The sequence below is a fragment of the Crassostrea angulata genome, chromosome 10, assembly GCF_025612915.1.
Source record: "Crassostrea angulata isolate pt1a10 chromosome 10, ASM2561291v2, whole genome shotgun sequence".
Lineage (NCBI taxonomy): Eukaryota > Metazoa > Mollusca > Bivalvia > Ostreida > Ostreidae > Magallana > Magallana angulata.
In genome coordinates this window covers 9,829,415-9,856,757 of record NC_069120.1, presented here as the reverse complement: position 1 = coordinate 9,856,757, position 27,343 = coordinate 9,829,415, and the positions used below count along the sequence as shown (strand labels likewise).

General features: G+C 34.9%; 1 pseudogene; it reads left to right on the top strand.

Annotated features, from left to right (window-relative positions):
• Positions 1 to 18,021: 18,021 nt before the first annotated feature.
• LOC128167736 (uncharacterized) lies at positions 18,022 to 21,074 on the top strand (annotated as a pseudogene).
• The last annotated feature ends 6,269 nt before the right edge of the window (positions 21,075 to 27,343 follow it).

Below are 27,343 nucleotides of genomic sequence, written 5' to 3'. Positions count from 1 at the left end.
GGAATGTTCTCGGAATACCTCGAACAATTTTTTAACGTTATCATCCGGGTTCCTTCATCTCTTTAGCAATGGAAAATCCCCGTAGACTTTTTATTTTTAGCCGTGTATTAAAACCTGACAAGCTAGAGGGGGCGTTTCAAAGGGGAAATCTTGGGATATTTTCATACTATTAAATAAACATGGTCTGAACCGAGAGGTATTTATACATACGGAACACAATTTATACATACGGAATAAGAAAAATATGCGGCAAAAATATCTGGGGACAGACTTTAGATTTTTCCCACATGTGTGGAAGTAAAGAAGATTTTGAAAATTTGGTTTTTAGAACATATTTGGCCCCGCCTATGAGACCCCGGGGGTGGTAAAGCCTTGAATACCACAATTTAGATTCCTCTTACCATAGATATGTTTTACACCAAAAATGGTAACAAATGGCCTTGAAGTTTGCAAATGAAGTTAAAAATGTAAAATTGTTAACATACGACGCACGGCGACGGACGAAGACCATCTGCAATTGGTCACCTACAGGTGACCTAATAATCAAACAACAAACAGTTGATGCCGTAATAGTATTCTATTGTATTGATGCGATTTCTAATGAAAAAATTCAATACAAAAACAGGAAAGATTCATTATCTGAGGAATATTTAACCTGTAGGCAATGATGATGAACTAATTGCCACCACTGTATCAAACAAATCAATTTTAGTCAAGCCTAGGACTGGCCCAGGAGCTTGTCTGTGACAGAACGCGTTAACGTAAAATAACGATACCAAAGACACTTATTTAACTCAGAAATGGACTCGGTTAACAATACAGCTAATGGTACCAAGTTCGACTCTACATGGTACACGTGTAGCTATCCAGGATATACCAAAGGTAGGTCGAAATGTTGGGAGTTAGAGACCTGTGAACCAATGACTATATTCTTACAGTCATTATCAGTGTTTGGATTTGTATCCAACGTAGCTGTTTTTATCTTGATCTGTGCTGTAAGACGACTCCACAAACCGATGTACACCGGGATCCGAATGCTGACCATTCCTGACGCGTTGTTTTTACTGACTAGATTTCTTTTACATTCATTCCGTAAAATGCCGACCAAACTGAAGTTGGCCATAATTTACAGTATGCTTGCTTCATATCATTCCTCTATATTTCATGTGATACTCCTGTCAGTGCAACAGTATTTGACGATAGCCTACCCACTGAAATGTATAACTTGGATCAGCAATAAGCGAGTCATTATTGCATCAGCTATCATTTGGGTATGTGCAATCACAATTAACATACCATACTTCTATATTGTTTTTATCCAAGATAATTTTGACTTAGTACCCATTGTAAACGCCATCTACACCTTCTCGCTCTTCGCTGGACCTATAATTGTGTTGGGAATTTTGCACATTTTGAAGATCAAAGCTTTAAAGAGGTCATTGGTAAACAACATTGACAAGACCACTAAAAGAGTATCACAGATAATATCCATCGTTGTAGGCGTTTACATTCTCACAACCACTCCAATCAACACCAGAGACGTTATAGAAGCATTCGTTTGTTCCATGATTGACACGTGGTATATTGTCCTTGGACATATTGGCCGTACTTTGCTCTTGGTTAACCATTCCATCAACCCGTATATCTATTTCATTAGTACCCCACAGTTCCGGCGGACGGTCAGATACTGCTTGGGGTATAAAGGAAAAAGACACGGGGGATCCAGGTCTCAAGGACAGTCGGACACAAACCAGACAGTGACCACTTCCGGGACAGTGTCCGTGAACTCTGACCCCTTTTCTGTAGTCTCTCGGTGCTCCTCGTTGGATCCACCAATCACGACCCATTTATAGATGTCTCTCAAACGTTATGTCTTGTGAATACCGGTATAGGACTGATTGCATCCTTTCAGATTTGCTTTTAATACTGTAAACCTGGGCATTTCCGCTTGTTGTTTATCGTATATATTATTTCTGCAATGTACATAGAATGTAGGCTTACATTGAAAATACGTTGTAGATAAAGGTGTAGTAAAGGATAAGGGACGCTAATACCATGGAAGAAAAAGTCCAGTTAGGGTTTACAATGTACGAGAATATGGAATTTTCTTCAATGTAATACCTTATCTAGCGTACAAATTACGTCTGGGCCTCGTAGACTGTGATTAGAACTATTATAATTGATGGATTGATCGCTGTCAAACATCCCGTGGAGATTATTTACTAATATTGAGTTACTTGCCAGTGAAGAGATTGGACTGTACATGTAATAAGACTAGTATATCATTTTTATCGGCTATTTTGCAAATAAATGTCCTATCGTACCATTTTGAGACTCTTAAAAATTGGTGCAAGTTTGGATAAACATTTTCTTATCAATTTTGAAAGAAAAGAAGATGATCCAGGATAAAATGTAGGAAAAATGTCTTTGTTCCAATGACAGATTATTTATCACGACCTGTATATGTATTGAAAACAAATTTCCTAATAAAATTTGAATCAAAAGTGTTGGCATTTCAAAAAGCCGTGTTGATATTCTCAATGTTGTACATGTAATGAAGATGCAAATATCTTACATTTTTATTGCAAAGAAATAATCCTGTACATTTACATTAGACAGGCGCTAGCACTAAATAGAAGCTGCTGAGCACCAAGACTTCATGTTTTTATTTGTAGTTCGTCATTGCATATGGTCGCATCTCTGTGTGAGGGAAATAGAGTCAACGGGATGTATAACAACAAACAATATGCTGCTGTTTCAGACACATTGCAAACAAATAATAATTTATAGCAAATCAACATCGAGCCCTAAAACAACATAATTAATCATTTTTTGTTAAATTCAGAAAAGAGGATTATTTTCTTCTTGTTTTAAAAGAAGAATGTTTTAAGGAAACTTTCAAAAGTACAATTAATTTTTATTACGATATAAACTATTTGAAATGGGTGTTACAATCTTGCATGAGAGTCCCTTTATAGCCTGGGGCGTCATTATTATGAAAGATGACAAATCTGAATCAGCAGACTAAATATACCAGATGATCGATGCAAAACTTACGTAACAATGATACATTGGTACATTTTGTGCTCCGCTTAGTCACAGAACAAACATCAAAGAAACTTTTATCATTTAAGAACGCTCAACGGTGAGCATGAAACACAACATGATAGCCTTTCACAAAATATTAATATAATTCACATAAAATTAACGTTTAGATTTTGAATTCCTTAATATTTGTATTATGGAGCTTTTACAAAAATATTCGAAAATTGACGCCATCACGGAATTTATTGTTATACTCTGTCCCGAGTTTTTGCTTCCACCACTTTTTGCTTGATATTTCGATAATAATAAATACCTTTGGGCTCAAACTACGTTCATCCACTAATATGAAAAATGTCCAGATTATCTGTTTTAAAACGCCCCCTCTACCGCCTCAGGTTTCAGTACACATCCCAAAATAGAAAGTCTACGGGGACATTGCATTGCATCAGCCATTAATAAGCCCGGATGATAACGTTTAAAGAAAGATGTAAACATTTCCCATTATAAATCTCCGTAAGAAATTTGTTTTCGTTCCTGTAAACTTTTATGAGTGAAAAGGGATAATTTGTCAATGAAGATATCTTGGATATTTTCCATTTCATTGATTTCAACTGTACTTCTTTCACAGGTATGTGTATTTTTATTAAAAATCATCAAAAAAGTGACGGAAGCAATAACTTGGGACACACTATAGTAAATCATGGATTAGTATATTTGTTAACTTACCATTATCATAATTTCATTTTGTCTTGTGATTAGAAATATTCTATTAATTTAAAATCACCAAAAATGATATATTAAATGTTAGGTACCCTAACAATTGAATACTTTGAAAAATTTCTTGCATTCAGAAGAAATGAATGCAAATAAGGCCAGAATAATGTATACAAAACCTTTTTAAATCAAATGAGCAACAGTTGTACCATGAGTGAACTAAATTTAATTTATAATTAAAAGTATACTGTTCATGTACAGATGCTGTAAATGACTGTGAAAAATTTACACATTTTTAATTATTACATTGCATGCAAGAGAGAAATATTTTCAGTAACTATACATATTTATTGCATGAACAATAGAGAAATATGATTTTTTTCAACGAAAAAGCAATTTCCGAGGCAAATTTGATATTTTTGGGGTTATCTCAAACATTCATGCTTTTAATTGTTTATTATACCAAACGACATACTATTAAACAAAATACGTTGAGTTCTAAGAGTTTTTCAATCTTTATAAGGCGTAGTCGTCGTGATTGTTTGACTTTTATGTTAATTTCTCTCTTTTATTTTAAACAAATCCAAATCATAAATAGTTTAATAGGTATTTTGATATTAGAAAAATTCATTTTGTCAATATTTCAGATTTAATCGAGTATATCAATGTCATAAGCTCATTTCGGTTTTTTTTCTATAAAGGTGGAATGGGACATCTGTAGATATTGATGTGGATTAATGTACATTATAATTGAATTACTTTCACCGTTTTAGAATTTTCAAATTTTACATTACCCCCCCCCCCCCCCCCCCCAAAAAAAAAGCCTTTAAAAATATTTGGAGAGGTAAAAATTGTAAAACCTCCAGCGAGATTCGAACTCATGACTTACAGATTCGTAATAAACCCTCTAACCCATTGTGTTACGCTGTCGGGTGACAATATTGGGAAAGAAACTACTTATATAATTACACTTGGTTTTATTGTTTATTTCGATAAATGTGAAACCTTCTCACAAAATGCTTATCTGAGGAATTGATACGAATATCCGGTCTTTCAATATGAAAGTAATTTTCACGCCAGTCTAAAGCACATCTTTGAATTCCATTGGGAAATATAAACATCCTCAATCTGTTCATAGCCAACATTCTTCAATAAAGAGCATTGTAAACTTTTCCATCTTCCTTAGATGCTTTTAGTATGTTTTACAGCAGTCACCTACGCCTCATAACCCCCTGCTCCTAATTGCACGAAGTGGAGAAGCAATTCACCCTCTCGAATGATTTGCAACTATTTTGTCGATACCTGCATCTTCAAACATTGACTGCAAATACTTTCCGAGTGTTTACACTAATAACCTGAAAGGAAATCTGACAATACTTTCTTTCCCTAAGGGAGGGGTTGCCTATATTACGAATCTGTCTTTGAAATACAAGAAAGGTGCTGAATGAAGAAATCTACAATATATCGTTGATTTTAGGGACTGTTAAACTGAGGGTTTGCTTTTTGTTTAAATTTCCAATCTTAAAGGCTACCTTTAACAGATTTGGCCAAAACCTCCTTAATGATTGATCTGTTTCATGTTAAAGTAAACTGTTGCGCTTTGAGCTCTTTGTTCTAACTCAAATCTCGCAATACAAAAACCTTTGAGTTATAAAAAAAAACACACTATAATTACTAAAAACCCTCGTCCATCATCTTAAACCCACAGTCAGTACTAGTCTCGCATTTGCTTACTGACCGTTGGCCTTCTCATTCAACTTTTCTTGCACTCGTTAATTATTCATGCTTTCATATTTTTATCTGATTGGTCCATGCAATTATTTTCTGAAGAAAATCAAGCCAATCTCAAAAGCCCTTACCTACTTTACTAAGGATAAAATCCAATATGGCAGAGTTTACAAAATCCATTTGCAAGAAGTTTTCCTGAAACGAATTAAAACTGTTCCAGAAAGAAACAGCCAATGCTCTTCTTTTTAAGAGGGATGTGTAAGCCTTCAAACTTTGTTATCTCCTGGAGATGATACTCAAACTACGAAGTCCAGTACTTCTTTGACCAATATATAGTTTATTAACAATCGTGATCGTACAGTTAAAATTACATCAACTAAAAGCAGCCCATATCAAAGAGTCTGCTCAACCTCATTTCACATGGGTATTATAAGATTTTACTTATGATGGACAGTTCTGACTAGTTCGGCCCATCTACGACGATCATGAGTGAACATTTAGTGTTCAAATTTAAGATTAATATTTTATTTCTAAAGAAAGTAACAAAACTGTCAAAACTGCCAATCAAAGAGTACGGATGCAGGATTTGAGTCTCCGAGTCCTGTGTCTCGGAGTCCCCCACCCAGGTATGAGACATCACTTACTCATAATACGTTCATTCATACATGGCATAAAAGGTTACAAAGATTAATATATAGAATATAGAATACATGTCTCAATATAGAGTACCAGAGCTATCGTTGCAGACACAGAATCGCCAAATATGACATTTGTTTTTAAACTCTCAATTTGGATATGATTATGCCCGTATTATTCACCTGGTTTTATAACATCATTTAGGAATACTACGCAGTGCTACAAGATTCACAGAGTTCATTCTGTTAGTTATCATTAACACTATTCAGTGCGCAGTACCTAGGTACACACAAGTATCATAGTGACCAATATGTTATACTAGCAATTCAAGGTCACAGCATGGCCACAGATGCATATTCATTTTTTTCTTAAATGAATTAAAACTGTTCCAGAAAGAAATATTCAATGCTCTTCTATTTAAGAGGGATGCATATTCAATTAATAAAGACAGCCGGGGAAAAAGTTTGCGCTTTTGATATTTGCCATTGTGCTGGATGGATGAACAAGGAACCGACTATAAAGTCCGTAATTGTAAGCGGATGCGAGACTGACCGTGGGTTTCCGACGATGATTAAAACCCCTCTTCCTACAGTTCTTTTTCATCATCAATTGTTAAGTTTTTTCCGTAAGCTTCACCCTTACCTTTATATACCCTGTTTTTATGACAGCATCAAAGGCACCCCGGTCTGCGAACATTTTGTCACAGAAGAGGTTGATATCAGAAAGGCTACATTCATACCGAGAAGAAAGGTGGAAAAAATTACTTTAAGCAATATGAGCTGCATTTTTCATGTTGATTTTTTTCTACTAAAATGTTCTTTTCTACTAAAATGACAAAAATATTATAATGGTTTTTAAATGTCTGTTAGCCATATTTTTGTGGAAAAGGCCGTTAAGAAGCCTTATTTGGAGCAAAATTGAATTATTGTCGTCCTTTACAAAATAAGAAGTTGTTGTTTAGCAGATCAGTTGTACATGTACATATATCAAAGCGGTGCATATTACTTGGATTTTGATATTTGATTATTTCTGAAAAAATGCCACATGTTTAACTTTGTTATTTACAAGCAAAATATTGCATATAGGGTACCCCATTTCTCTGGATGGGTTGTGTTTATCAATTCAGGGTTGACAAATTGATTATGGATACTGTTCACACAAAAGAAAACCTGGTTTGCTGTCACATTGAGAGCTTTGCTCTTGTTAATGTACTGATTTTGATAACCAAAAGAAAAAAAAGAGAAAAATACATATTTCATAAATCAAGAAAAAAAACTCGCAATAAATTCGCTGAGATGAAGTATGCTTGAAAACTTTATTACATCACTTGTATAATGTATTGGTTTCTATCTAGTTTTTATAACATACTCTATAAATCAAGAAAACGTTGAAGCCTTTTTATCGGTTAACTTAAAATATTCAATATATTCATATTATTTAATAGAGAAAAAAGCATATGCTACACAAACGATGTTGGATAAATTCACTGCAAGATGAAGTATGCTTGATGACTTCATTACATCATTCGTTTAATGTATTTGTTACTTTTTTGTTTTTAATTTGCTAAATTTTTTCCCTTTAATTTATTCTCCAACTACCATACAGACAAAACTAAACATCATTTAGATGGTGACCATCTCAAAGTGCCCCGCTTAAAGGGACATGGTCACGAATTTGGTCAAATTCTATTTTTCTATTTTTATTCTTTACAATGCTTTAGAAATGCAAATCTAATGATCAACTAAAATTTGAGGGTCAGTCGTAGAGTTATAAGCAAGCAACAGGGCTCACAATTCTTTTTCATGTAAACAAGGCTTGTGTCCTGTTTTTGTTTACCTTGGACCAATAAACCGTTAAAAATTATTTTTCAGGCTGATTTTTCTCTCTTCTAATTCATTTTAAGCATAAATAAATAGTTCCTAGTGTTTATCAAATTCATTTTAGGTCTAAAACCTTGAATGTTGACTTCAGCTTTCAAAACGTAAACAAGAGCGTTGTTTACATGAAAGAGAATTGTGAGCAATTACATGACAAATGACACGCTCATTTTGGTTGATTATTAGAAATGCCTTACCGAAACATCGTAAACATTAAAAACGGAAATTTAATTTTTAAAAAACCCAAAATCATGACCATGCCCCTTTAAATAATGGAAAATGGACTAAAAGCATTTCAGAGGATTTTGCTTTGACATTGACCTATGACTTAATTTGTTTTAGGTTAGCATAGACCTTAAAATCTAGCTCATTACCCCATATTAACAGGCTTTTTTGGTTTAATCTGAGCAAGTTTAAGACAACGGAAAATAATTCAGGTCTAAAAATGGATTTTAAAGAGATGACCTTCACGTTTGACAGAGAAACTTTGTAAAAAGTCACAGCACACCCTTTTACCCAAAAGCTCTATTTATGTGAAGCATGAGCCAGGATGTCTGAGGGGAGAGTAAATATACTTTGTTTTGTAGGGTCTTATATGACATTGACCATTGACCAGAAACATCATTCAAGGTCACTGCACACCCTTTGACCATAGATACTCTATGGGCGAAGTATGAGTCGGATTCGACCAAGGTTAGAGAATATATGATCTGGACAAGGATTTTGCAGATAATTCTGCTATGACCTTGACGTGAATCTAGAAACTTGGTTCGACGTCACTGCCGAAACTTTACCCAAAGGCACTCTGTACGTAAAGTATGAGCCAGATTGGGCGAAGGGGAGAGAATATATAACCCGGACAAGTGATCTCCGACGGTCAGACTGACGGAACGGCGGACGGACAGACTGACCACTTTAGGGTGCCCGCAGAGCAGGGACCTAATTAAGTTAAAGAACATTCTACTTTTCATTGTTTCCATCTATTTAAGTTGATGAGATTGTAACACGTTGCTCATCATTTTTAGACTACAGAGATACAATGTGATTAGTTATCAGAATAAACTAATGTTCTGATCGATCTTCGTTTTAATACGTTTTCTCGACTTTGTCAGGTTGCTTTTTTTTTAAATGTAAGTCACAACTCCCCATGGCAATTAAATATATCAAACTATTTTTTTTAATCCATCGTAGTTTTAATATTGTATAAGGAAGGAGGATGGTATTATTCTTAATAAATAATGTTAAGGATAAGATTTATTGATTACAAATGATATATTGGTTTAAAATTACTTCTACTTATAAAAGTAAATCCCTCTGACAAACTATTCTTATTTAAATCGTTTGAAAATGTGTTTTTATTTTGAAACTTTTTAAGATGCCATCTTATCGGATAAGTTTTAAATATGCAATTAACCAAATAAAGATACAGTTTGTTATTAACGCTCCTACCTACATGTATGTTATAAATATAACATCACTAATTGACTAACTATTCTCTTAGAAAAAATAGTTTTGGACTCATTGCAATAAAGTGTACATACAGAAATTTTTAAAAACATTTTTATCACAAAGAATGTGCCATTTTTTCCCATGGAGAACTATTCGAATAAAGGAAAGAACCGATGCACATAAATCAATAGTTAATTTACGAAAAAAGGGAGAATGCAAATAATATGATTGATTAATCGGATATAACTAAACATAAAACGATCTACTATTGAACTGCTTAATGTTTTGCTTTGTTCTTGTAATATTCTGTATGCTAATTTTATACTTTAGAATGTTTCATGGCGAATTAAAGCCAGCTTACGTGAATACCCCAAGCCCTTATTTTCAAAGTTAAAAGCTACAAATTTTACTCACGGTTTACACAGTATTAAATGGTTTCATGCAAATTATATGATACCTGTAGGCGTCCAAATACATTTTCCAAAAACAACCGAGTTAGAAATATACGCCCATGGCTCTTGAGGCAGATACAACCAACAGAAGCACACGCGTACTGATACTTGTTGAACGAGAGATGAATTTTTCCTATCCATACTCTGATACAACCGCGACAGAATCTGGATGGTATACCTGCTTGTACGAGGGGTACACCTATGGCAAAACCTCCTGCTTGGAAGTAGAGGGATGCTTCCCAATGACCATTTTCTTACAGGTGTTGTCAATGTTTGGCTTTGTATTCAATGTAACTGTGTTCATTCTTATATGTGCTGTAAGTCATCTTCATAAACCAATCTATACAGGAATCCGTATGTTGACTTTTCCCGACGCGTTGTTTTTATCCAGTAGATTTCTATTGTACACCTTTGAGCATATACCGGATGGACTGAAAGTGACTTTAATTTATTTACATTTCACTTCATTTATATCATCCATAAATCACGTTTTACTTCTGTCCATCCAACAATATCTCATGATTGCCTATCCTCTGAAGTGTCTCAACTGGATAAGTAACAGACGTCTACTTGCTGCGTCAGGCGTCATTTGGATAACGTCCGCCCTAGGAGCGTTTCCCTTCATCTACATTACGTTCATTGTCGAGAAAGACCAAGAAGCTGCTTTGCTGAATATTGTGTACACGGCACTGTTTACTATTGGACCCATATGTGTGCTGGGCGTTTTACACGTAATGAAGATTATCGCCTTGAAGAGATCATTGGTAAACAACAGTGACAAGACCACAAAAAGAGTATCACAGATAATATCCATCGTTGTAGGCGTTTATATTCTTACTACAACGCCAATTAACGTCAAAGACGTTTTAGAAATGTCATTCTGCCCCATGATTGACACGTGGTATATTGTCCTTGGACATATTGGCCGTACTCTGCTCTTGATTAACCATTCCATCAACCCGTATATCTATTTCATCAGTACTCCACAGTTCCGACGGACGGTCAGTTACTGCTTTAATTTTGGTAAACATAAGAATAGAGTATCAAAGGCTTCTTCTCAAATTGAACAAGCGCAGGTAATATCCAGAAGATGTCCAAATGAATCGTATGGAAATATTTTTTCAGTTTACTCCGACACGGAAATATCCTCCATTTCTAGCCAGTGTGGACTAAATTACTCGATATCTTCTCATCTGTAAGTTATGTAGCTTTTTTCGTTGATAAAAAATGTATATTGATATTCATATCTCATTTATTCTGAAATTGAAATCTGTACGATAAAGACTTTGTTTATCATTTAATAATGCACACATCGTTACCACTAGTAATTTTTATTAACGTATAATATATGTACATTGTCTGAATCTATCTTTAGAATAATGTTAAAGGACTACAGGAAATAAAATAACATTTGTTGATACAAATATCTTTGTTGATTTTCAATGGACAAGTTTCGATGACCTCATGCGTATTAAAGAAAATATTTAATTAACTTCTGCTTGCGCCATTGATATTGCATTTTATATATATATATATATATATATATATATATATATATATATATATATATATATATATATATATATATATATATATATATATATATATCTCTCTCAGATAAACAAATTCTTTACATACATGTTTGTAACGCGCAAGAGGGTAACAACCTGTGTCCCCCGAGTAGAGAATCGGGTAGATTTCTGCCAATATGTACACCTGCGCATGCGCCTTTATAGAGACGAGATGTTGCGTACGTCTACGTCTTCATTTGTTGAGGGGAACATTGTCTGCATACAGTAATGATATCCCACTGATTACACAGAGAAGAGAGGATGGCGTTTGAGGAGTGTGGAAGCATGTATTGACACTGATCTTGTATCAATTACTGTGGTTTCATCAATATTCGTTGAATACCAATTTTCGTGGATTTCGTTATGAAGTTGAACCATGAAATTAAGTGTTCATTGAAGTGCAATTTCTAATAGCATTTTATATTCATAAGACCACTGGCCACGAATTTACGTATCCTTGAAACCGTGATTTTCACTTTATCCACGAAAATTGATACCCTTGAATATTAATGAAACCACAGTAATATTAAAGTAAATCTGATTGAAAAGACTGAATATTAATATTAATGTAATATTACTTAAGTTTACTTTGTCATCAATGCAATCGATGGTAAAATTGACTTTCATAAAAGACGTACTGAGTTCAATAATTTTTTTTACCAAATCGCACCAGAGACAAACAGTTAACAGGGATAAATAAGAATGGTTGTTTATGTGGCTTTTTAGAGTTTTGAATGTTAAATTTTGGTACGCAATTTAAAATCAAATTGGCTTTGAAAATTTTAAAGCAAATTACAACAATCTTTGGTTAACACATTTAAGTAAAAACTAGACTTTGACCCGTGCGTGCACGGGTTGACATTGCATATCGGACATTTAAGAAATAGGTACATCGACACACCTTATTATTGACATTTACATAACAAAGATATAAGCCTACAATAATGCTATTAATTTCACTACACTTTCCTTAGTTTGAGTAATCTAACTAATCGAAAAAGGCCCTCACCACAGTTAGAATGCCTCCCTTATACCCGTAATGTAGCAGAAAATTGCAGAATCGCTCCGGAACGATTTTGGAGAAAGTTAATGAAGTTGCCTTGAAAATAACAGTCAAATATCACAACAAACCTTTTTGAGACTGCAAATACCTTCAACTAAAAATTTTAAGCAATGGAATGGAAGAATTCAACACCTTTTTACCAACGCACACCTATTTTCTTTGTAAAACTTGGTCCGTAGGGCATTATTCATTTTTACGATAAAACATATTCTATCTTCATTCTCCTAACAAATATAATGTAACTTTTTTGCATGTAATCAAATATTTTTTGTCATCACGAAGACAAATGTAAGTACATTGTACTTAGTTGAAATTTATATTTGTTATTTTATACTTTCTCTCATAAGAAATCATTAATATATATAAACAGAAAATATAGCAAAAGTCCAATGAAAATTTACCCATATTTGTATTATCATTTCTGAGTTTATTCATGCAGATGTGATACTAGTATTGTGGGAACATAAACTAGAGATCCCCTTAGCGTGAATGTATTGCGCAAGCAAATTTTCTTTCAATTTGTTCGTGATATCAAGCAGACTGTCTCTTCTGTACGTCTTAACCAACCCTTCAAGACTGCGGTAGTCGCGAGCTGTTCCATTTGGGTACCGGCCACTTCGTTTGGTGTTTTCAACGTGAAAGATTTTCAATGTTCTGATAGCATATGTTCTGTTTCTTTAACATTACTGATAACTCTTGGCCCTTTCTTCTCGTCTCACTTTCAACATATACTAGCTTTCAAGACACTGGTAGTCGCGAGCTGTTCCAATCGGAGGATCAGCCACTTCGTTTCAGGTGTCTACAACAGAGCCTCGCTGCACAATACATGTATGTCGTCACTAGAAATCGTAGTAAAAGGAACCTAATTGTTTTAAGACCTTTCGGAAAGATTTTCAATGTTCTAATAGCATATGTTCTATTTCATTAACATCACTGATAACTCTTTACCCTTTCTTCTCGTCTCTCCTTCAATATATACATGTATGTGGCCTTCATTTATTTTGTTGCAGTTGACTGAGAAAAAATAAACTTCTTTATTTTACTTCTAAACAATAAGTTGCTACATGTATTTGGTGCATGGTATCTCTAAATTTTCTTCTTTAGGTCAAATTTTACTATCATTTTTATCACTGTTCCAAATAAGAATTTCAGATAAAAAAACTGCTTTGAATAAATATTTGGGAGCACCCCCTCCCACTATACTATTCAACTTTCCCGTTTCATTTATTAATATAGATATACGGTATATAGGTAGAACACGATATGTTCATTGTTTATAGATTTAAATATAGGGTTTACTACAAACCTGTCGTGGTATAACAATGTATAAAATTTAAAAAAACGCTCGTGTATGCATATCTATTTGCATTATTTATACCAAAGTTGTCAGATGTAAAGTATCTGTCCAATTTTTAACTCGTTCTACACTTTCTGTCATGACGTTAATTAGTCTATACACGTTTCTGTGCACCCCGTTCTGGAAAGTTCTTGCTATCAATATACAAAATGACATCAAATTACTACATTTTTTTAAATCAAGTTTTTGTTAATAACCATAGATTGCCGATCCAAGGTCATTTGTATCTGCCCGCGATGCATGACGAATTCGTCTTATACTTTTAGCCATGCATGACGTTTATTAGTCAACCCGCGTTCTTGGTTACCCCGTTTTTGAAAATTCTATCCAATTCTCTCACCAGAGGATGTGCTTCGCAAACGAATAAGTATCAAAACTAAAATCGAGCATTCAAGAAATGAATTGGTGCATTTTAAAAATTCAAAATTTGTCAAATCCTAACTTTTATGTATACTCTAAATAAGTTCGCGGTAAATGTATTCAGCTCTTGTGTAATCACTCAACATCATTTCATTGCGAGCATATATTTTGATGCAAACAACCCCTGACTTGCTTAACAACAACCGGAATCCCAGAACTATTTTTAAACAACATTTATTGATCGTCAAAGCTGAGATGATTCGTCGCGTAAGTAAACATACCCCCCATTTTGTACGAATGGTTATTGCATCATACTGTACAAGTACAAATCAGATGTTCCTCAAGTTGAACTCGTATATTTTGAATGACTACTTTTCACACTATAATCTTATAAATCCGGAGGAGAACTTTCCGTCAAAAAATCATATTTTCTACCTACAAGTAGTCTTATACACTTCATGAAAATAGTTTGAAATGACTCATATTGACATTAGCAGCACATTTTTTCCTGAAGTATTCCGATATGCCAGGCCTACTAAGACTCAAACGATTTATTCGTATAAAAAACTGAATTATAATTTGAAAAAAAAATATTTGCATGTTACTATTATTGTTTTCTTTGTTTAATTAATAAAATTTTGGAAGTCAACACATATGACTTAAAGGGACTTGGACACGATTTGAGATCAAAAATTTTATTTTTATTTTTTATGTTCAAAATGATTTACTGGTGCATTTTAAATGAATGACCAAAATATTGAATGTTAAAGTCAAGTTACATGTACAAGCGAGATACAGAGGTAAGAATTGGTTGTTATGTAAACAAAGCTTGAGTCTTATAATTGTTTACAAAAAATGTAATGTAGAGAATTACCATTTCTTAGTCAAAATGACTTGTAAAAACAATTTAAACTAATTCAGTATCTTCATAAATACTATTTTCAACAAAAGAAAGATACAGTTGATTGAAACTTGGACGGACCTCTTAAAGAGTCTCATGTTTGCATTTAAAGCTTCATTTCTTCAGCTTGGAGTTTAATCCCTAATCCAACATTCATCTGACCGTTACTCTTGGTGTTATTATTTGATGTTTGCAAACATCAACTCATTACGGAGGGTGGAGGCAAGAGTCAGAGGAGCCTTATCTATACTCTAGCTCCAGGGACCAGATATTTTAAACTTTTGGTAAAAAAGACCAGCGGACGTCAATTGGTCACTCTTTAATAATATTCACAATTTCAATTATAATGCACACAACGTGATATACTTTATTGCTACAAGCATATAATGCACATGGAAAGGTTTTTAAGATTTTAAAAATGTATAATTGTTAATAGACTACGTACATGTAAACCAACGCCAATAAGTTAACAGACAGATAAATCAGTTTTGTTTAACACGCTGAACATTAAATTTGATGAAACAGTACACAGTAAAACCATTACAATTAGCATATCTAAGGTACGCTAGATTCTGAACGAAACATGGGTTCACTTATAATAAACTAGGTTTATCAATTGTAAACTATAGTTTACTAGATAACAATTCGTTAACCATAGTTTTTATCTGTAAAACCACATTTAATTGTTTTAAACTATAGCTTACGAATGCTTCTCAGTTTATCTGTCTGTAAGTAAATGTTACCAATAGGTTTTTCTGATAAATGATTTTAGAATTACATCTGTAAATTATAATTCAATTCGTTAATTGTATACGTAGTTAAGAGTTTTAATAATAATTTCACAAATTGTAAGACTATATTTATCAGATGAACTATGTTTTACAATAACTTTGTTAATACGATTTAACTAATCAGAGTTCAGATTCATGTTCAGATTTCATCATATCAACATTTTATTTTATTATCAACTCGTAAATCTAGGCACGTATTTCACAACTATTATTCCCACAATAATCTGCGCCTCCTGGTATTACCCTTACCATCGGCCTTAAATTTTGGGCCCTTAGCCAAACCCGTGACGTCATTTTGTACTTGCATCAGTCATCCTTCAAAAAATTCAAGAGGTAAGACGTGTTTTTGTTTCAGGTTCTGTCAACCATTTTGTAATGTTTTGGTTATGCCGTCGTTTTGTAAATTATTTTGTTACGACGAATTCTTATTACAAATTCTTAATTCTCTCAAACCTTTCAATCGCCGATGACAAGTTAAAGCTTAGATTTTTTATGGATTTAATCGGCACATGTAGCCATTGCTTCAAAATAAAACGCTTCACATGTAGCAATTGCTCGATCGTGCACGTGTTTTCAAAAACATCGGACGATTCTTTGTTTTATCTTACAAATTTATATGTGTTGATTTATTCTTTTTAGCTCACCTGAGCCAAAGGCTCAAGTGAGCTTTTCTGATCACAATTTGTCCGTTGTCTGTCGTCGTTGTAGTCGTCGTTGTCGTTGTTGTCGTCGTCGTTGTTGTAAACTTTTCACATTTTCATCTTCTGCTCAAGAACCACTGGGCAGATTTCAACCAAATTTGGAAAGCACCACTAGGTGAAGGGGACTCAAGTTTGTTAAAATAAAGGACCACGCCCTCTATAAAGGGGAGATAATAGAGAATTATTGAAAATGTGTTGGTATTATTAAAAAATCTTCTTCTCAAAAACTATAGGCCAGGAAAGCTCAAATTAAAATGGAAGCATCCTCAGGCTGTGTAGATTCAAGTTTGTTCAAATCATGGTCCCCAGGGGTAGGGAGGGGCCACAAGAGGGGGATCAATTTTTACATAGGAATATATAGAGAAAATCTTTAAAAATCTTCTCAAAAACTATTAGGCCAGGAAAGCTCAAATTTGAGTGGAAGCATCCTCAGATAGTGTCGGTTCAAATCATGGTCCCCGGGGGTAGTGTGGGGCCACAATTGTGGGATAAATTTTTATATTGGAATATATAGAGAAAATCTTTTAAAAAATTTCTTTTAAAAACTATTTGGCCAAGAAAGCTCAAATTGGCGTGTAACCATCCTCAGATAATGTAGATTCAAGTTTGTTCAAATCATGGTCCCTGGGGGTAGGGCGGGGCCACAATGGGGGATAAATTTTTATATATAGAGAAAATCTTTAAAAGTCTTCTTCTCAAAACTATTAGGCCAGGAAAGCCCAAATTTGAGTGGAAGCATCCCCAGATCATATAGATTCAAGTTTGTATAAATAATAGTCCAGGGGTAGGGTGAGGCCACAATGGGGGATGAATTTTTACTTAGAAATATTTAGAGAAAATCTTCAAAAATCCTCTTTTTAAAGACTTTTTGGCCAGAAAAGCTTAAACTTGTGTAGAGGCATCCTCGGGTAGTGTAAATTCAAGTTTGCAAAATCACAGTTCCTAGTGGTAGGGCGGGACCGTGATGTGGTTTGATTTTTACATAGGAATATATAGAGAAAATCTTTAAAAATTTTCTGGGAAAGTTTTCGGTCCAAAACTCAGTACTTAGTGTGAAAGCACAGGTTATGCAGATTTAAGTTTGATGAAACCATGATTCCCTAGAGAAAAGTGGGGCCACAAAATTGGGGAGGGGGGTATATAGGAATAGAGAAAAATCTTCTTACAGGTACAACAACAAAAGGGGCTTGGCATTTACCAAAAAATAAGACGTTGATAAAAATTGGCAGATTTTCAATTTTTTTTAGCAAGATCTACTGTACTCAGTTGTCAAGATATTTTGATACTGTAATGCTAATTTGATCAGAATTAAGGCAATTGATGCTCAGGTGAGCGATGTGGCCCCTGGGCCTCTTGTTATTTTTAATGAGTAAACTATGCCAAAAAGGAAGGTTTGAGAGGCCCCGCCTGCACCACATGCAAAGCCGTGCGACCGGAAGCGGGTCGCAACAGATAGCTCTGGCTCTGATGGTCCCCAGCATAGTGTGGATCTGGTCGATCTATCTGGTCCCCAGCATAGTGCGAATCTGGTTGATTTCTCCACTTCACCTAACCTAAATAGGGAAACCATGTCGACCCAAAAGCAACCACCAGCGCTGAACAGGGAGCAGTTGGACGAGGTGACACGGGCAGTGATTGCAGCCACGTTTAATTGTAGGGCAAAGACCTCTCATCCCCAGAATGAGATGACGCAGGATGCATCCGCAGAGTATACTGACATTCTACCTACACTAGCCATAAGTAACAATCAAAAGTCTCATGTGCAAAGTTACCATAATGACCTTGGGCACAATGTTTCGAATAACCTTAGGCTAAAAATAGCTAACGGCGAGTATGTTAACTTGGGGCTTTTAGTCGATCGCACTAATGAATCTGATCCTAATGACGATACAAAATACTTCTCTATGCAAGGTGGCAACATTACCTTGTCATCCAAATACAAACCCAAGGTTATTACAGATATTCAGGTATGGACTGATGCATTTCTGGTCTATGCCTCTATATATGTCCTAGCACACCCTGAGTGCAGTACAGCTTTATTCAAATATATGCATACTATCAGGCTAGGGGCTAGTCGTGCAAAAGCTCTCGGCTGGAGAGATTATGACATACAATTCCGTTTGAAAAAAAGAATGTAATTTAAATATGTCATTTGCTGTTGTTGACCAAGAGTTGTGGCTTTTATATATGTACAGCCCTCTGGCTGTTCAAGGGTCTGTGACACAAAACATTCCCCTTAGATGTTATGAATTCAATTATAAAGGCCAATGCAACAAAAGTGTATGTCAATACAAGCATGAGTGCATTTTGTGTTCTTTAAATCACCCCTATATCAAATGCAGACGCGGTTCAGGTTCTGATTCAACTTACAGGCCAAACAGCGTTTCAACATCCTGGCGCCCTCAGTTACCTAGAATGCAGTCAACCACGTCCACCTATGCTAGACCTGCCCTACCTCAGCGTCCCAGAGCCCCCCAAGCAACCCACCAATTTAGACCTTACCCAAGCAGCATTGCTCACTCTCCGGTTAATGTCCTAAACTAAAGTAAATATCTCGCTCACTATCCAGATCAACTAGCTGCTTTTGAATTATTACAGGGTTTTACATATGGGTTTAAGCTTGGTTACCAGGGTCCATGGGTTGCATCAGACGCTAAAAACCTTAAATCTTTGTACTGTTTGCAGCGGGAAGCTATGCAGGCCGTCAACAAGGAACTAATTTTGGGGAGGGTTGCGGGCCACCTTTGTGTTTTCACCACTTCCTAATCTAGGGTTGTCACCGGTGGGCATGGTACCTAAAAAAGATGGCTCATTTCGATTCATTCACCACCTATCATACCCATCTGGATCTAGTGTTAATGACTTTATTGACAAAAGTTTGTGTTCAGTCAAATATTACTCTTTTGATGAAGCCCTTTGTATGTTAGCTAATCTGGGTCCCGGGGCACAAATAGCTCGCCTTGATATTAAAAGTGCCTTTAGATTGCTACCGATTCACAAGTCTGAATTTGAGTTGTTAGGTTTTAAGATACAGGACATGATTTTTATTGACAAGTGTTTACCATTTGGCTGCTCTGTTAGCTGTGCTAAGTTCGAGAAATTTTCAACATTTTTAGAATGGGTATTTAGGGACAGATCAAGTTGTGACAACATAGCGCATTATTTGGATGATTTCTTACTAGCTGGAAAAGCTGGATCACAGGACTGTGCCTATCTGATGGGTGTTTTTAGGGAAATTTGTGCAGAGTTAGGAGTCCCATTAGCTGAAGACAAAACTCTTGGTCCCGCAAACTGTCTAGTGTATTTTGGTAAGAAATTAACACATCTAGTATGACTGTTAAGATCCCCTCGGACAAAATTCAGCAGTTAAAGTTCAAGTTGATGCATATTTTACAAAAACACAAAGTTACTTTACCAGAACTTCAAGAATTAACTGGGTTGCTGAACTTCTAGATCTGTATTCGTGCTATCCCAGCTGGTAGGGCATTTGTTAGAAGGTTGTATGATGCATCCTGTGGGCTGTCGCGTCCTTATCACAGGCGTAGGGTTACTGAGGAAATGAGAAGGGATATTGACACTTGGTTAATGTTTCTAGAAAATTTCAATGGAGTTATCTCATATTGACTGGTCAACTGGTCAAATGATTTTGATCTCCAGTTATATACAGATAGTGAAGGTAATGGTGATTTAGGATGCGGGGCGGTTTTGGGTCATCATTGGGCATACTTGGGTTGGCCAGACCATTGGAAGGCATCAGATATCTTCTCGGACATAACATTTTTGGAGCTAGTACCTATAACTATGGCTTTTGCAATTTGGGGCAGCAATCTGTCTGGTAAACGGCTAATATTTCATACTGATAATGAAGCCTTAGTTTCAATTCTCAATTGTAATACCTCAAAGTTCAAAAGAGTCATGTATTTGCTTAGGCAATTAGTTTTGCAAGGTCTGATGCTTAATATTCAGTTCAAAGCTAAGCATATAGCAGGGATATACAATGTTAAAGCAGATTCTCTTTCCCGACAGCAATGGAATCGATTCAAGGCCAGTTTTCCAGGAGCAAACAGCCAGCCATCAGCAATTCCTGCATCATTTCTGCACATGATTTACAGCTTAGATCCCAGGAGCTTCCGAGTTATGCTTTGTCAAACAATACCTGCAAACTATATGATACTGCAGTAAATGCATTCCATTTGTTTTGTCGAGTCTATCAAAGTCGGCCAGTTTGGCCCCCATCTCAGTCAGATTTAGTCAATTTTGTGTCATATCTATCACTGCAGAAATTTTCAGCCAACACAATTAAAACATATATTGCAGGCACCATGGTCCAGACCCTCCCAAGCATCTGCCATTCATATTATGAATCTACACTTTTTACAACTATATTTGTTACAGCATTCTTTGGGTTTTTCCAGAATGGGCGAGTTAGTACAAAACACTAAGCAGGATGTGGGGCATGCTATCCAAGTGCAAAATGTGTCATATTCACCACTGGACAACACAATTAAAATTGTACTTCATCACTCAAAGACTGATCAGGCGGGTAGGGGGGCTGCTATTCAACTTAAGTCTACACATAAGATTGTTTGTCCTGTGTCTTGTATTAGCAGGATGTAGGGGCTAAATCAATTGAACTGCGATTTAGTATTATCAAAACCTTGGAAAAACTTTCTAGACTGATGCCATCCACCACTTTAGTTTGGTTCCAGATTTTGCCCAGGGGTGTATGGAGGGGTGGGAGGAACCCAGTAGCTTTAGAAGAGGTTAGGAAGCGAACAAATAGGGCTGTTGCATCTGCACTTAAAAGGTTGGGTGGAAAATATATAAGATATCCAGAGCTGCGCATTGATAGCCCTGGTTTGTTTGCCACAGACAAGGTACATCTTTCTGGCCTGGGCAGTGATTTATTTCTGTACCGCTTGCAACAAGCACTACAAACATTCTTGTCCGACCCCACTGTGTTTGCGTCGCCTAGAGTAGGGGAAGAGGGGACATAGCTGCGCTATGACTAATTTGGTCATAGTTAGTCACACTTGACGGTGACTTTATGTTGTTGTTATTTCACCTAGTCCACTGGGTCTCAGTCATGTTGACTTGAGAAAAAAATTTTGTGTGTTTTTTCTTACTTGGTCAATTTGCAGACCATTTAACTATTAATGAACAGCATTGTTGTCAATCAAGGGCACTTTTTCACTCCTATAATAAGTAGTTGTCTTATACTTTTATGCCTATCGGCATTAATATTCCCTGCCCTCGTGCTTTGATCTCGCTTTTTAATTTTGTAATAGCTTAATGGCATATAATGATTAATCTCAACCTATAGCCCTCGTTCATGGGTGTAGCTCTACTGGTGGCGCAGACTATGCTGTGCATAGTCTCGTGGCGGCATTCTGGCTTACCAGTAGTGCTTAAGTCAACAGTATTAATTGACAGTTATTTGCATTTGTATACATATTATGGACTAGGTGAGCAAGCAGTTGAGCATCTGTTCCCAGGGCTCAAGCTTTTGCTTTGGTTGTTTGTTAGGGATGCCCTATAAGGCAAGAATTGATGCCTGGCTCCCACATTTTTAAACAGCCATAGCCAATCATCGCCAAATAATACTTAAAATAAAATACTGTGTAATTGTTTTTCATTGGGCGATTCCCCAAACTTGTTTTGTTTTCTGTATTTCGTCTTTGATAATTGTAGCTTAATTTCATATATATTCATTACCACACAACTTAACAAACTGTGTCTTTAAAATGTCAAACTATGAAATGTACACTATAATTTACATTCGCTAGTTATATTTCAGAGCAGTTAACCGTAGTTTACAAATCGTAAAAACCTATTTATCAGATTGAACTGTGTTTTGCACTAGCAAGTGCATATTTTTAATGTTAAATTTAGAATATATTCTAAAACAATGATTATCGCGTTAGCTATGGTTTACAGATTACGATAGAGATTAACGTAATTGTAGTTTACGGTCTGTAAATCCTAGTTAACGGCCAAAAAACGTACTTCATCGACTGTTAAACTGTGTTAAGTTCATTATGTAAATGTGGAACACTTATCCTAGAAATTTGTCAAATATAATTATTTATTTCTTTAAAAAATGATATAATTTGTTTAAAAGTAGAAATATCATGTCCATAAATATCGAAATGTAATAATTATCTTTAATGGCCAAACAGCTTAAAATGCCAATAAAAAATTACAACGAGAAAAATTATGGAGTCGAAATTATCTGTGATCATGCAAATCAACACATTGTGTCCTTTATCCTAGTTTTACAATTTTTTTTACAGAGGTCGAAGAGGAGTTGCGCTGATTAAAAAATCTGAACTGACGGACTGACTGTCGAACGGTTCAACGCAATATGCTCTTGCAACTTGTTGCTTAGGTATAATGCCAGGGTTAAACGTATTGGGTAATTTTTTTTATCATGATTAAAGAACAGATTGCAACACTGATGACGACATAGTACACTTTCCATCATCTATTTTATTGATGAGGGTCATTATATCTGTGGTTGTGTATAAACTATAAAGCAAATCAATCATAGGCAAGCCATAGGAGTCATTTGAATGAACTGGAGCTTGTTTGTAACAAGACAGGTTGAAGTACCAATACAATACAAACTTTGAAATGGAAAACAATACAACTAATGCAACCGTGGTTGATTCCTCATGGTACACCTGTTATTATCCAGAGCACACACAAGGAAAATCGACATGTTGGGAGTTACAGGAATGTGAACCAATGAACAAATTATTACAGGCATTATCAATGTTTGGATTTGTATCCAACGTAGCTGTTTTTATCTTGATCTGTGCTGTAAGACGACTCCACAAACCGATGTACACCGGGATCCGAATGCTGACCATTCCTGACGCTTTGTTTTTACTCAGTAAATTTATTACTTACGAATGGGATGGAATACCGATCGAGGGTAGAAGGTTTATAGCGTACGTTTATTTGGCTTCATTTTACTCGTCCATATTTCATGTAGTCCTCCTGTCTGTTCAACAGTATCTGATGATAGCTTACCCCCTGAAGAGTCTTACTTTGATCAGGAACAAGCGGATTCTGATTGCATCAACTATTATTTGGATATTTGCATTCATAATTAACATGCCATACTTTTATATTGTTTTCATCCAAAAGAATTTTAACTTAACCCCTATTGTAAACGCCATCTACACTGTCTCGCTCTTCGCTGGACCTATAATTGTGTTGGGAATATTACATATTTTGAAGATCAAAGCCTTAAAGAGATCGTTGGTAAACAACAGTGACAAGACCACTAAAAGAGTATCACAGATAATATCCATCGTTGTAGGCGTCTATATTCTTACAACGACGCCAATAAACGTCGTAGACGTTTTAGAAATGTCATTCTGTTCAATGATTGACACGTGGTACATTGTCCTTGGACACATTGGCCATATTCTGCTCTTGATTAACCATTCCATCAACCCGTATATCTATTTCATCAGTACCCCACAGTTCCGTCGGACGGTCAGTAACTTTTTTGGGTACAACAACAAAACAAGAAAAGGACACGTAGGGTCGAGGTCCGAGGAACAGTCCGGAACAGCTCAGTCAACCGCCATTTTCCAGACGTCGTCACCCCGTCCTTCTACCACATCATCTAATTCATTCACCGCAACACATTTATAGATATCTTATGACAATGTTTTGAAAGTTACAGCCGTAGTGGTTATAAACGCTCTTCTGTGATTATGGGTACCAAATGCTTATAACCTTTTTTTGCCTTCCAATGATGACACACCAATGAAAAAATATAAAGGAAACAGACAAAAATCGAATACGCTTCAATAAGGCAGCTTCTCCATATTCATCATTAACAAGTCAGACAAATTCAATTTTTGAAAGACTGAGAAAATTTCTTGAAATGATAAATTATTTCTGTAAAAATGTTATTTTACAATGATTTGGTGATTTTTGAGTAACTGCTTTTTTCAGCATTGATTTTTAAAGCTGAATTTAATAAATATTTTTGTGAATTGAGTAACGCAACCTGGTCGCTTTCTCGATTTTAATTTGTCACTATTTGACAATACTATCAATGGTGTTTTGGCTGATAGCAAATTAGGTAATACGATCTAAGTAGTTCCTTTTGCTTTAGGGTATGGGGTTTACCTGAAATATGACAGATTATAACTAACAGATTGATATTGTCAACATTATTTGTTATTAAACGTTTACAAAGAAATCGATGCACTGCACACCACGTTTTCACATCATAAGTATTCACATTTAGTCCAGTGTTACTCTGACATCTATCTAAAATGGCATTTCCACTAAAAATAACTGTTGAAAATTTTTTATTAAATCAAAGAATAGCTAATAAATTTGATAACAATTAATAACAATTTATCAATTCAAACGAACAATTTTACAAAAATCAAAAAAAGTCTGCAGTGACGTCGCGCACGGTGTTGGTGTTAAAATGTCCTTTAAGGGTGCGCGCACAGTATTTGAGTATTTTTAAAAACAAAAATTTGGACATATGTAATTTTATATACCGATCTGTTCGAATGTATACGGACTTAAACAAAACATGTAATAAAATGTAGGAATTTTTGTTATATTTCATAAATCGGTGTTAAAACCTGAAATTTTTTCTAGAAATGGCATGTAGATAGGTAACACTTTTTAGGTACATTTCTCAAATAAACTACATTATCTCGGTGAACTTTCATTTTGGGAGGGAAATCTTTGGTGGACTAATTATTTTGATCATGTAAGAGATATACGTCATAACGTTTTTGACGTAATCAATGCCAGGAATCGACGCCGGATCAAAGAATTCCTAGAATGGAGTTGTAGATACGTTAAAAATCCTCGAAAATGGCCAGGGCAAGATGAGTTAATTGCCAAAATATAAATTGTGATTCAAGAACTTGCAATGATCTATTGAAGTTTTTTTTTAAATATATGACATTTTTAATAAAGAGAAATTGTTTCTGTGTAAATTTATGAAAATTTTCGTAATATATATTTTATAATAATTTAATTTTCAATGATAAAAAAAAATTCGTTATGCTGGAGTTTATTCAAGACAAGTGTCACAAGAGATATGTTTCACAGTCGATGCGTAGCATGGCGATCACAAGAATCATGCCCATTACAAAAATGCATGTTGGCTATATTTCATAATAATAGAAATCATTTTAGAATGTGCATTTTCATAGGTTGTATAGCCATTAAAAAAAAGCAGATGTGTCCGCAACTTTTCTTAATAGAAACATTTTAGAATGTCAAAATGGAATGTCACACTTTCATAAAAACACATTAAACTACATAAGCAATGAAAGAGAAAGTAACTTAGACACTTCTTTTCAAAAGTCGCGCAGAAAATTCACAAAAATGAATCGCAGTTAGAAATGTGCTTTTTCTCCCAAACAATTTGATGCCAAATATACAAGCATTGCGAATTAAAATAATTGATTTTTAGAAAAAAAGGTACCAAAGTATAAAAATAATAATAAGATATAGGAATAATAACTTAATGACAAAATTGATGATAAATATCTGAACTTAACCGGTCGAATTAGTTTATTTTTACGAATAAGATATAGACGACATGGGTACATGTACATGTAAACTGACGCAATGACGTTAAACGTAATGTGATGATGAACATGTATTTTGATTATTTCAACGGGATCTTTGACTGCTACACTACGAATTAACATTAATGAAAAAAAGGAAACATAGAAGGGTAGAACAGACTCGGGAATGAAAGAGTTTTGTATATCATTTTTGAACCAAGAGCTATTCTTTACAATATATGACTAATTTCAGAGGAAGTTCATTTAAGAATTTAGGAATAAGAATTGAAAGCTGTGAGCGAATCGCATGCTTTTGAACATTGATATTTCTTACAAATATTTATTTATATAACAGTTTTGAAATATAAAATCTCTTACATGTGAAAAAAAATCAATTTAAAAGTCTTATTTTTTAATTTATTTGTATGTTGTGGTTAATGAAATGCATCATTACGTTATGAGTGAAAATGACGTTTTTGACGTTTTTTAGTTACCGAAATTAACACCAACACCGTGCGCGACGTCAGTTTAACGAGGCCGAGTACAGAACGAATACGCACGCTTTCGCGCAGTGTTTCATTTGTATTGTGACGTCATCCTTTTGCTTTGTTGACGCCATGGCGTGTTAGTTTCAATTGCAGATATTCAGCGAAATTTGTTGAAAATAGCTCGTTTGATGCGTAACATTGATATTATATTGTGGAGTAAACATAAATGTCTCGAAGTATAAGCTATATTTGGGCTCCAGTCGAAAATGTGAAGAGGGTTCAGCAAGCTAAGCCCTTTGTCACGTTTTCTTAACCCGCCTAAATATAGCTTAATTCATATATTTCAAAACAGTAACCATGTATTTTTTATTAATGACCCTTAATATGTGATGTTATATATTTATTTATTACTTAAATATGTCTGAATGTTTTAAACATACTATAAAGATCACCATTTCCGCCTTTGTCAAATAAAGAACAACCATTATCTGACAAACTGGGAAATTGGGCATAAAAAAACCAACTTTGTTAAGACCCCTGGAACAAACCAGGAGGTAAAAGGTTTTTTTTATTTGAACATTTGATGCCTTTTAGCAATAACTTTAATATGTAGAACAGAAAAAGAAATCCCTAGGGCAGAAGTT